This window comes from Callithrix jacchus, chromosome 5 (genome assembly GCF_049354715.1).
Source record: "Callithrix jacchus isolate 240 chromosome 5, calJac240_pri, whole genome shotgun sequence".
Taxonomy (NCBI): Eukaryota; Metazoa; Chordata; class Mammalia; order Primates; family Cebidae; genus Callithrix; species Callithrix jacchus.
In genome coordinates, this window is record NC_133506.1 from 81,849,640 (window position 1) to 81,860,165 (window position 10,526).

Consider the following 10,526-nt stretch of genomic DNA (forward strand, 5'->3'; position numbering starts at 1 on the left):
AGAGGTTCATACACCAGATGAGATATATGGACTGAGGAAAATAAATATAGTTTACAAAAGCACCTGGTGATTTGCCTTTTAATTAGAGGTGAGATTTGTCTTAGAATCTAGAATCTAAAGCATAAAGCATAGTGGTTTAGAGATCACAGAAGTAGAACTCCTCAGGAACACCAGTCAGTTTCATATGGAAAGACAATATTTTACAGCCACAACTGAAGTTCTAGCTCCACCAGCCATCTTGTAAGTCATTCACACAGACTGAATAAAAGACGTCACATGGGATGGTCTCACCAAAGATTCCACTGTTATGCATTTTGGGCCATTACTGGTCAAGAAAACCCAGAATATCATGAACTAAGACATACTTAAAAACTGAAAACTGACTCCTATCTCCAACCATGATAGAATAATAAAAAACACGCTTAGTCTCTTATATCTAAAAATCTAGACCAAATGTATGAAACAACTGTTTTCAGACCTCAGACAGCAGGCAACAAAGGACTGATCCTTGAGAGAAGGGAAACAAATAAGGTGAGCCTTCTGATCATCATGTCATTGTGCATAAAGGCAATTTTCAGACAATGAGAAAAAACATGAAAACTGAACAGAGGCTGGCAGCCTTTGTGAGTTGAGAAAGTGATCAGAATTTGGGGAGGCTGAGAAAGCTAGAAATTGTAAAACAGGTTTATGGAATAAAGTGAGCTATGCAGAAATAGAGATCCAGAAATTTACATAAGTGAGTCTTTGCTGAGAACAGGCTGCACAAGCAAGCATCAAGAAAAATTCCATAAACCTTGGCAAAGAGCAATGGCAGAGTTGTTAACGGAACAATTTCCAGAACTCACAGAGGGTGGAGATACATTATGAACTCAGACTAACTAGACTGGAGAGTCATTGGCAATCACCTGGAGCATTCAAGGGAGACACTGGAGGGGCCACATGTTAGAGGTAGGGCTGAACTATGCCTGGAGCGAAGGTAATGAGATCTCACTCTAGCAAAGCTTGAAAATAGGTCTCAAAGATATCAAACTAATCCACAAGTAACTTAACTACCTGACAACATCAAAACACTCAAATATGTAACATCACAATGTCCAGCATCCAGTCAAAAACTACCAGACATAATAAAGAGCAAAAAATATAACCCATAAAGAAAAATCAGCCAATGGAAGGAGGCCTAGAAATGGCAAAGATGATGGAACTAGTAATCTATGTACAAGTATCTGATACAAGAACATAGTGAAGAGAGAAATGGAAGACTCAAGAAGAACCAAATAAACTTTAGGGATAAAATATACAATATATACTTACACAATCTCACTACATGAAATTAACAGCACACTAGAAATTTGGAGAAGTAAAGATTAGTGAGCTCAGAGATTTTTTTTAACTAAAAAAGAAAATAAAAAGCACCTTGGTAACCTGTGGTACAACAGAAAAGCTTCTAATATTAAGATTCTGCAGTGTCATGAAAAAAAAAGAGGGACAAAAATATTTGAGAAAATAATAGTTGAATATTTTCCAAATATGCTGAAAACTACAAATACCTAGGTCAAGAAGCTTCACAAACTTCAAGAAGATAAATATACACATACACATATGTGCTCACACACAACCCCCTGCTGCCACCACCACCCCAAGGATCATGATCAAATTGCTGAAAACCAGTGATTTTCAAATCAGACAGAAAAGACACATTTGGAAGAAAAGAACGAAGATAAGAATTCGTGCTGAATTACTGTCAGAAACTACCCAAACCAGAAGACAAACGATATTTTTAAAAGGCTGGAAAAAGTGTAAGCCTCAAATTCTGTATCTAGTGAAAATATCCTTCTAAAAACAAAGATGAAATAAAATCTTTTCATAAAAACAAAATCCAAAAGAATTCATCAGCCACAGACCTGCAATAAAAGAACTGTTAAAGGAAATTATTCAGGCAAAAGGAAATTATACCAGATGGAAACTTGGATCTACACGAAGAAATGAAGAATGTCAGAAACGGTAAGCATGTGTGCTAAAAAGAAAAAAACTTTCTAACTCAAATTTTTTTTAAAGATCATTTTTACTTAAAGTAAAAATAAAAAAATTGTGGAGTTAACAAAATAGAAGTAAATTATATGGTAACCATAGCACAAATAATGGGAGGGCTTAGATGGCCATATTAGATTTTAAGGATCTTATAACCGAAATGAAATGTCATTTAAACATACATTGTGAAACGTTAAAAATAGGTACTGCAAACTTTAGAATAGCCAGTTCTCAAAATGTAAACTAAGGACCCATGGGCATGCCTAAGACCTCTTTGGAGGTGAAATGGTCAAAATTGTTTTAATAGTAAATACTCAGATTTTATTTGCCTTTCTCACTCCATCTTCCCACAAATTTACAATGGAGATTTTCAGAGGTGACATGATAAGTGCTCTCGCAACAGGCTGAATGAAGATGTTCTTTAGAACACTCTACCCAAAATACAGAAATGCACTATCCCCAACTGCACAGAAAACATTCACCAATGTAGACCATAGTCTGAATCTTAAACAAGTCTCAATAAACTTAAAATATCAAAATCACACAAAGTATATTAACTGACCATGGCAGACTTAAGTTAGAAATCAATAATAGAAAGATATTTGGAAAATCCCCAAATAGCAGAAAATGAAACAATACCTTTCTACATTGCTCGTGAGTCAATAATCACATGGGAAATTAGAAAATATTCTTAACTGAATGAAAGTAAAAACATCATAACGAAGTTTGTGAGATGCAGCTAAAATAGTTATTAGAGGTAAGTTTATAGCTTTAAGTATGTGCATTAGTAAATAAGAATGAGGTAAAATCAGTGATCTGTGCTTTCATCTTAAAAGGCTAGGGGAAAAAAAAAAGTAAACCCAAAGTAGAAGGAAGAAAATAATAAAGATAAAAAAACTGATGAAATAGAAAATAGACAAATAGAAAAGAAAATCAATGAAACTCTATTAACAAAATTAATAAACCATTTGATAGGCTTATCAAAATTAAAAAGAGAAGACAAATTACTGGTATCAGGAATGAGAAAAGCAATATTCCTGCAGAGCCTGCAAGCATTATATAAAGTGAATAATGCAATATTACTAACAACTTTATGGCAAGAAACTTGACAACATAGATAAAATGGACAAAATTGTTGAAAGATACAAATAACCAAAACTGATTAAAGAGATAGATAACGTGAGTAGCCCTGTAGTATTTTTTAAAGATTGAATCAACAGTTTAAAAACTTTCCTCAAAGTAAACTTCACTCCCCAATGGGTACACTGCTGAATTCTACCAAACTTCTAAGGAAGAAATACCTCAGTTTTTAAAAGGCTACAGCTTACTTTGGTGATGTGTGTCTTTACAATTATCAACTTACTCACTAAATTCTAACTTAGTCACTTCTTAAGAGAGCATGTGAGCAAATACTAAGATCATTAACTGATGCTATAAACATCTCACATTTGCAAAGAAACAGCAAATTCTTTGGGAAAATGACTGAAAATAGCTAAGGAAAAATCCCCTAAATTAGGCAATTGTTTTTTGTTATACATTTAATCATAATGTTTTGGTTCGAATGTTCCCCTCCAAAACTCAAGCTGAAATGTAATTACCATTGTGCAGTATTAAGAGAGGTGAGACTTTTAAGAGGTGATTATGTTATAAGGGGTCTGACCTCATGAATGGATTAATGCCATTATTATGGGAATGGATTACTTATCACAGAAGTGGGCTCCTGATAAAATAATAAATTCACCCCTGTTGTCTCTGTCTCTTTCATTCACTTGCCCTTCTGCCATGCTATGATGCAACAAGAAAACCCTCATCAGATGTAGCCCCTGGATCTTGGACTTGCCAGCCTCCAGAACTGTGAGCCAAATAAATCTCAGTTCTTTATAAATCACTCAGTCTCTGGTATTCTTTTATAGCAGCAGAAACTAATATATATGACCAAATCGAATTTTAAGAAATGAGACAATGGCTACAAAGTCAAATACAACGTTTGATTAGGTGCACTTAATTTACAGTCAACAGTTATTTACACAATGAAAAATAATGATATAATAGTCTTCTATAAATATTAACATGCTAAATATAGAATCAATCACACAGAGATTTTAAGAACCGGAAAGCTCCATTTGCAATCCAAAAGTTGGCTTCATATTGGGTAAACATTTTATTAGCATATTTAAACAAGACTTGAAAATCGTAAATATTTTAAAGTACAAAAATCTACAGACCATTTTCTGCAGAGGACACAAGTTTACATGACTTGCTCCACACCCTACCTTAGACTAGGGGCAAGCATAGGCTTGAAAGGCTCATGTGCAAACCCCTTTAGTTTCTTTGTAGCCACTCAATTACAGTTCCAAATCGGAGCAGAAATAAAACAGTGCTGCCACTATACTAACAAATACCAGAAGTAGAAGAAATCATGAGACATCAATGTTTAATTTCCCTTTATGCATATATTATATAAGAATACAGAAAAACTTCATCTCTCTCTTCAAAAAAAAAGGTTTGGTCAAGGAACTCTATTAATTGATGGTGTATAACTTATTACACACTGGAGAGCTACATGGTAGTATCTAGTGAAGTTGAAATGACAAATTCCCTGTGACCCAGCAATTCAGTTTCTTGATATGTACCTAGAGAAATTCAAATATGTTTACAATTAGAATGTACAATAATTCCTTTCTAATATTTTTAAAGGGAGCAAACTAAGTCAATCAACAGGAGGATGCATACATAATATGTGGTAAATTCATAGAAAAATCACCACACAACAGTTCAAATGAATGACCTGGAACACACAGACCATAACCATTCTATCAACTTAAAAAGCGAGAGTATGCATTGGTTTTGGGATAAATATATAAGTAGTAAGAGTATAAAATATGCGTAATATAAGTAAACACTAAATTCTGTAGGTTAATAGGCATAGGAAAGGAGAAAGGGGAATGTAATTTCGGAGGGTTACATAAGAGTCGTGTAACGGATTTTTTGTTGGTTTAAGTTTGGACTGGGTACTTGGATTCACCCCTGTGTTCACTCTACTTATTGTGTGAATTATTTTATTTTAAAGAAGAAAAAAGTAGACTGTTTTGTCAGTTACTTCAAAACATTTTTGCCTGTTAGTAAAACTATATATTGTTTTTCACAATAATCAAACAAATGATTTTACCCATTTCCATCATGTTTACTTCTCTACAGCACCGTATACACGCAGAAGACGTGTAAAGACGTAAAGAGGTTTGGTCTAAACGGCCCACACACAGCGAATGCTCTGCAGCCAGAGCTAAACAGAAATGGCTTTGGGCGGTGAGACAACAGCTTTGATCTGAACTTCAGGAGCTCTATCTACAGGACCCGGTGATTGTACTACTCCTCCCCGTGGCTGCAGATCTGAAGGCTCGGCTATTAAAGCAGAGGGGACGAGGAGCCGCGTACGGGGAGGCCAGCACCGCAGGGGAAAGGCACAGCGCTGCTAACGGGTGATAATTAGAATTAAGAAATTAAACCAGTTAGCACAGTGCCGGGGTTCGGATGCCCCTTTCCTGGTTCCGCATTTATAAGTAACTTCTCAAACCTTGAAAAGCATCAGAAAGGTAAATTACGAGGAAACAGACGTCTGGGTAGGAGGTGCCGGTGAATTCGTATGGGTTTTTATTTGGAAAGAGAAGATGGAGGGAGAAATTCCAGGGTGTCCGCGACCTCCTGCGATCCTGCGGCCAGAGGATAGAGTCCTGGTTGGCTATGGGGGATCTTTTGGGGTCGTCCCAGAGGCAGGCTGGAGTCAGCGAGACCACTCACCTGTCGGCGGATGCCCGGCGAGGGGCGGGGAAAGGGCGGTGAGAGGAAGGGGTCGCAGCCAGCCACCCGCCGCCCCCAACTGGGCCCCAGACCAGCCCGGCCTTTCCTATCTGTGACGACGTCAGCGCCCGCGGGCCACTCAGCGGCCACCCCGGGCGGCTCTCCGGGAGCTGATTGGCCGGTCAGAGAGGAGGCGGGAGCTGCCCGGCCAGGCCCATCGGGCGGCGGTTACTATGGAAGCTTAGTAACGAGGCTCCCGCCCCCCCACTCCTTCCCTGACTCCCACCTTCCCCCCTCCCCCCACCACCGGGAGACCTGCTAGGTCGGGTAAGTGAAAGGAGTGTAGAGTAGCCACAGGAAGAGGCCGCGGTGATTTACCCGCCACTCCTGTGAAGCCTGATTCGGAACTCTTCCAGTTGCGGAAATCAACTTGGCCTCTTCTAAGGCACATCAGGGCTATCTGGAACCTTAACACCTGCCTGGGTGTTGATAAGCCCCTACCCTTCTGCCTCTCCTCTCTCCAGCAGAGGGTCTCCTGTGACAGGATTATCTAGTGTTCTTTCCCTCCTTCCTCACTCTAAGAAAATGGTTGGGGCTCTCGCTCTCTCTCTCTCTCTCCCCGCCCCCGCAAATATTTTACGTAAACAGTAGTTCTTACTGTTTATTCCAGGCGCTGGCCCACATTTTTACATACATACATCATTGCTCATCTATGCAACCTCTTTCCAACCCTGTAAGAGGGGTTTATATTTTACAAATGAGGAAACTAAAGTTGGAGAATTTAATTGAGTTAGACAATGTGACTCAGTGGCAGAGCTAACACTAGAACTCATATCATTCAAACTATAAGGCAGCTTTCCATGAGGCAACGGTCTAACCGAGTGAACAGCAAGAGAATTCAGAGTAAAGCGCACCCGGGTGCAGGGCACGCCTGTAATCCCAGCACTTTGGGAGGCCAATGAAGGTGGATCGTGAGGTCGGGAGTTCGAGATCAACATGGTAAAACCCCGTCTCTTCTAAAAATACAAAAATTAGCCAGGCGTGGTGCCCTCCTGTAATCCTGGCTACTCAGGAGGCTAAGGCAGGAGAATCGCTTGAACTCGGGAGGCAGAGGTTGCAGTAAGCGAAGATCGTGCCATTGCACTCCAGCCTGGGCAACAGAATGAGACACTGTCTCCAAAAAGAAAAAGAAAATAAGAGAAGCCCTCAGTTAATAACGTTTGGCTTTTCTGGGAATCGCTGTGTGGTGCTCCTCACAAGGGTGAGGCTGAGGGACTTGCCAGGATAAGGCAGGCTGTCCAGCCCCTAAGAGACCTCAGTGAAGTGACTTCAGGTTGGAGGCTGGTCCTCAGCTTTGCCAATTCAGACGCTTGGTTCTGCCGGAGTCCTGGGTTTATGAGAGGCTGACTCAGATCAACGGAACTCATGGGAACCTAAACTAGGAAAGTTAGAATGCTGCCTCAAGTGTTTACATTAAGCAACATAACCCATCTAACCGTGGAGATAAGCCCAGAATATTTTCCCCAAGGAGGAAAACTACAGAAAACACCCAGTGCTCAGAGGCTACTCATTTGCCTGGACACAAGACTAGACAAGGCTCCCATACCCCAAAACTAGGGCACTGCAAATCCTGACTGGTTTTCCTACTGTGTTCCTTATCAGCAATTTTTCTACATCTCGCTTAAGAAACATTTCATTCTGAGCTGTCTTTTTTATTACTTCTTTCTCATGCATAGTGTTCTGCATTTTGTATTCTCAGTATTCCCGACAGGCCTTGCAGATGCCTATTGACAGCACAGTAAATGGCACCATGTTTGTTCTTTGGGCCAAAAGGCTGGCAATTGCTCTAAAGTAGATCTAATTGCCCACAAACTCTTTAAAGATGATGAGCAGTCTTTGTGCTTTGCACACATCAAGATGCCCAAAAGCATTGTTAATCGAAGATGAAATTCGTTCAATGTCTGATTTAAAAAATAGACAGGTGAAATTATAGCAGAGTTTGATCTTTTCAAGGATACATTGAGTCAGTGAATTTCAAAAACCGCCTGATTAAAATTTCAGGTTAAATCAATCAACTCTGTTCTCCACAGAAAGGTTTGAATGATGTTTTGGAAATAATTTAGATACCCTCTGAAAAACAAAAAAGTTCCATGATTATCAAGTCTTTGCCAGAACTTAGAGGTTAATTCTCACCCTTCAGTTTTATAGTACAATGGAGACCGCCTACAATGCTTATTAAAAAAGAATAAAGTAAAACAATCTGGATTCAGCAATTCAACCTCACTTCTCAGCAGCTCCACAAGTGCAGGAATGTGTCTGCTTCTGTTCATCTCCGTATCCCCAGCACGGGGCTTCCTACCTGCCATGAAAGAGGGGCCAGTAAATGCTTGTTAAATGAAAGCATGAAGTGTGATGCTTAGTAGGCTAGGAAGCTATCAAAGATACAGAAGCAGAGAAGTGATAAAGCAAATTTTGCCTATTTTATAACTTTGCCTTAGGAGCACACTCTTTGAGGTCCTTTTTTTTTTTTTTTTTTTTAATTATTATTATTGAGATGGAGCTTCGCTCTTGTTACCCAGGCTGGAATGCAATGGCGCTATCTCCACTCACCGCAACTTCCACCTCCTAGGTTCAGGCAATTCTCCTGCCTCAGCCTCCTGAGTAGCTGGAATTACAGAATTACAGGCACGCGCCACCATGCCCAGCTAATTTTTTGTATTTTTAGTAGAGACGGGGTTTCACCATGTTGACCAGGGTGGTCCCGATCTCTTGACCTCGTGATCCACCCGCCTTGGCCTCCCAAAGTGCTGGGATTACAGGCGTGAGCCACCATGCCCGGCCCGATGTCATTTTTTAAGCTTCCTTAGCTGCTACATTTTCACCCAATCTGGAGTCAGCAAATCTCTCCAGTCTCTCTGAGTCTTCCTATCACTCAACCATCGCCCTTCATTAAGATGCTATCAGCCCCTTTCAGCTGTCTGTCCTCATCAGAAACCAGGTGTGGTCCTAGCCATCTTCACCCCTAGACTTCCACCCCCTGTTTCCATCCTCACAGCAACTCACATCCACAGCCTGCTTTCTCCATTTCTCCTCCAGCACTAAAGTTAATCATTGCATTCTTTCTGTTCCCCTGACTTCACCCCATGCCTCTCACCTCCTCACTCACTGCATGCTAGCTACACTGGCTCTTATTTGGGCTTCTTGATGCACCAAGCTCTTTGCCTCCTCAGGGCCTTTGCACATGCTGTTCCCACTGCCTGGACCACTCTTTCCCCCTCAAATGTCGTTACCTCAGAGATGTCATGCCTGGTCACCCAGACTCAATTGGGCTTCCTTGCTGTACTCCCCTAAATCCTTTCCTTTGTGACATTACAGTTTCCAGTTATTTATTTATTTTGTGTGACTATTTAATTAACATCTGAGTTCCCTTCCAGAGTACAAGTGTCAACAGGGGAGGGGAGGAAGCAGGACTCTTTTGCTCACCACTGAAAACTCAGCAGTTCACCTGGTGGTGCTGAGGAGGGCAGGGTACTGTGAGGAGGCCCATTGCACCTCTGGGAACTCCTAAGAGGGATTAAAACAAAAACACGAAACCAAAAACACCTCTCCCACAACTGAGCTCACAATTCAACAGAGGGATTAGAAGCCAGACTTTCTGGTTCCAAACCCTGATGTGAATGATGAGAGGAAAGCGCCCGGCTCTGTCGCAGCCACGCCAGTGTTCCCAAAACCCAAATGTTCTGATAGGAGACCGCTGTGCATTGATTTGATGTCCTTGCTACACATCTGGTTCTTTGCCAAGTGCTGGAATGGAAACAAAGTGGGGTCACGGCCACCAGTGCTGCTGGTGAGATGGGGATCCAGTTCAACCAGGGAGAAATCATATAATTATCCTCCTCTGAGCTTTGCTGTTTCCTCAGAGTTTAAAAAAGGAGGTCTCAACTCCTCAGATCAGCATCCAGAGCTCTCTATGACCTGGTCCTAGCCTGGCTGTGCAGCCCCATGTCCACAGGCCCACTCCATGATCCCAAACATGAGTGAACACACAACCCTGCTTCAGCCTCTAACATCCTGTGATTGTTCTGATCCCTGACTGGCTCATGCTGTTCCCTGTACCTAGCATCCTCTTCCTCCTTAAAATTACCCCAGATTTACAGTCTGCTCATGACTTCATGTCAATGCCAAATGCTACCTCCAAAATACTGTTTGTCAAAATTAATTTATTTTTCCCTGTGTATATTTGCTAAGCACGTATGATCCATTTATTTACTGATGTTTCTGTCTCCATAGACTCAGCACCCCTTGCATCTGTGCACACACACACCCCACCACTGCTCTGCATTCATACAAATCAGAGTTAATATTAATCATACCCTCACTCTGTGCAATACATCGTATATAATGCTAGCTTTGCATACAGTATTTCATTTATGGCTACTAATAACACAATGGGATAGCCTGTGGGAGGGAAACCCTGAAAGTGCCGTGGCAAGGGTCTGAAGCCTCAGCCTGTTCCCACATAAACATTCATTTTAAAAATAATTAAAAATATAAGCACATAGTTTTTCCTTTATACAATCACATATAATCTTATAGTTACTCACTTATAATCATAAATAAAAATTAATAATAGTAACATAATCTGAATGTCCTTAATATTTCTCACAGATATGCAAAGAGTGCTAATGAATTGTTTTCTC

The 10,526-nt window shown here is 40.6% G+C and overlaps 1 protein-coding gene across 1 annotated transcript in view; it reads right to left on the reverse strand.

Moving 5' to 3' along the window:
• Positions 1–5,907, reverse strand: part of TEKT3 (tektin 3) — a 39,785-nt gene extending 33,878 nt beyond the window's left edge. Inside the window, exon 1 of the mRNA XM_002747887.7 lies at positions 5,827–5,907. The gene's annotated coding sequence lies outside the window, so the exon portion shown is untranslated. The remainder of the gene's footprint in view (positions 1–5,826) is intronic.
• Positions 5,908–10,526: the final 4,619 nt, after the last annotated feature.